Source organism: Ambystoma mexicanum, chromosome 6q, assembly GCF_040938575.1.
Source record: "Ambystoma mexicanum isolate Mex_15411 chromosome 6q, UKY_AmexF1_1, whole genome shotgun sequence".
Taxonomy (NCBI): Eukaryota; Metazoa; Chordata; class Amphibia; order Caudata; family Ambystomatidae; genus Ambystoma; species Ambystoma mexicanum.
In genome coordinates, this window is record NC_090937.1 from 1,628,550,247 (window position 1) to 1,628,552,325 (window position 2,079).

Consider the following 2,079-nt stretch of genomic DNA (forward strand, 5'->3'; position numbering starts at 1 on the left):
CCATCCTCTGCTAACTTTTTTCAAATTATGTTTTTGTGTCATGGCATTAGGGCACAAAGAGCTGTAAGTGCCTGGATGCAATGTCATTCCTTGAACTTGCTGCCTCGTTCCACTCTTGCGCTAAATAGGAGAGGGTCCCAGCCCAGCCAACAAAATGTACTGTTCAATCAAACCAAACTTAAAACCAAGCTCCTTTTTTAAGGGGTCCCGGGGAAATGTTGGGCTGACCGGCAAGACCTCATGATGCGAACTGCTTCTGCGTCAAACGCAAGCTTTTTTCATTCCCAGCCAATGACTTATTCTTATTTCTAAGGGCCGCTCCATCAGATAGCCCAGACAGGCAGGCGTTGGTGGTATAGTGGTGAGCATAGCTGCCTTCCAAGCAGTTGACCCGGGTTCGATTCCCGGCCAACGCAGATCAAATCTTTAAATTGTTCAAAATGCATTTTTTGGAAATCAGACTCATGCTGAAAGCAAAGCTGACACACTTTTCGTGAAAATCAAAACCCCATCCAGGAAAGGTTCTTGCATCCTAGTTTCTGCAACTGTCTATCGGTGAGGGGATTGAAGCGAGCAGGGCTCCTGGCCCCTCCCCGACAAAGCCCTGACGAAGGCCTGACAAAGGCCTATTCGCCTTGCCCTGACGGGCCTTGGTCCCAGCAGGCCACCGAGCACAGCACCTCAGCCTATTAGAGTGAGGTTTCAGGATCTCTCTCATCCTGTAAACCAACATACTGAAGAAGGTGAAACGTGTGGCTGCGCTCCTCACATGCTGAAGCAGCAGCAGCCCTTTCCCTGAAGCAAAGTTCCTTCATTCCTCCCTCCCATAGTCCTTAGCAGGGGATTTATGGTAATTGAGTTGAGTTTCCAAACTGGCCCTTCCTTCCTTCCTTCCCATATCTGCCAGCTCGAGAAGGCTTGTTTTGTTGCACCTGGGAAGTAAAGTATCTATTTGCGAGAGAGAGAGAATGAGAGAGAGAGACAGAGAGAGAGAGACAGAGAGAGAAGGGGAAGGGGTGTTGGCAGTTAGGGTGTGAGCTAGAGAAATGAGGCCTGTCTGCAAAAGGCCATGGGATGGGAGTGCGTGGTTGCAGGTTGTTTGGCTTTGTAAGGCCTACTGCCCGCTTCACTCGAAACTGGGTCTAGGGTTGTCGGTTTGTAGGCTGTAAAAGCCCAGAAAAGCTCTTGTTCTCCAACCAGCAGAGTGGCGCAGCGGAAGCGTGCTGGGCCCATAACCCAGAGGTCGATGGATCGAAACCATCCTCTGCTAACTTTTTTCAAATTATGTTTTTGTGTCATGGCATTAGGGCACAAAGAGCTGTAAGTGCCTGGATGCAATGTCATTCCTTGAACTTGCTGCCTCGTTCCACTCTTGCGCTAAATAGGAGAGGGTCCCAGCCCAGCCAACAAAATGTACTGTTCAATCAAACCAAACTTAAAACCAAGCTCCTTTTTTAAGGGGTCCCGGGGAAATGTTGGGCTGACCGGCAAGACCTCATGATGCGAACTGCTTCTGCGTCAAACGCAAGCTTTTTTCATTCCCAGCCAATGACTTATTCTTATTTCTAAGGGCCGCTCCATCAGATAGCCCAGACAGGCAGGCGTTGGTGGTATAGTGGTGAGCATAGCTGCCTTCCAAGCAGTTGACCCGGGTTCGATTCCCGGCCAACGCAGATCAAATCTTTAAATTGTTCAAAATGCATTTTTTGGAAATCAGACTCATGCTGAAAGCAAAGCTGACACACTTTTCGTGAAAATCAAAACCCCATCCAGGAAAGGTTCTTGCATCCTAGTTTCTGCAACTGTCTATCGGTGAGGGGATTGAAGCGAGCAGGGCTCCTGGCCCCTCCCCGACAAAGCCCTGACGAAGGCCTGACAAAGGCCTATTCGCCTTGCCCTGACGGGCCTTGGTCCCAGCAGGCCACCGAGCACAGCACCTCAGCCTATTAGAGTGAGGTTTCAGGATCTCTCTCATCCTGTAAACCAACATACTGAAGAAGGTGAAACGTGTGGCTGCGCTCCTCACATGCTGAAGCAGCAGCAGCCCTTTCCCTGAAGCAAAGTTCCTTCATTCCTCCC

At 49.9% G+C, this 2,079-nt stretch overlaps 2 non-coding genes across 2 annotated transcripts; both read left to right on the forward strand.

The window, feature by feature from the left end:
- Positions 1 to 344: 344 nt before the first annotated feature.
- Positions 345 to 416, forward strand: TRNAG-UCC (transfer RNA glycine (anticodon UCC)). Its single transcript has one exon. It is a non-coding gene; the product is annotated as a tRNA-Gly (tRNA).
- A 1,185-nt stretch (positions 417 to 1,601) lies between these two features.
- Positions 1,602 to 1,673, forward strand: TRNAG-UCC (transfer RNA glycine (anticodon UCC)). Its single transcript has one exon. It is a non-coding gene; the product is annotated as a tRNA-Gly (tRNA).
- Positions 1,674 to 2,079: the final 406 nt, after the last annotated feature.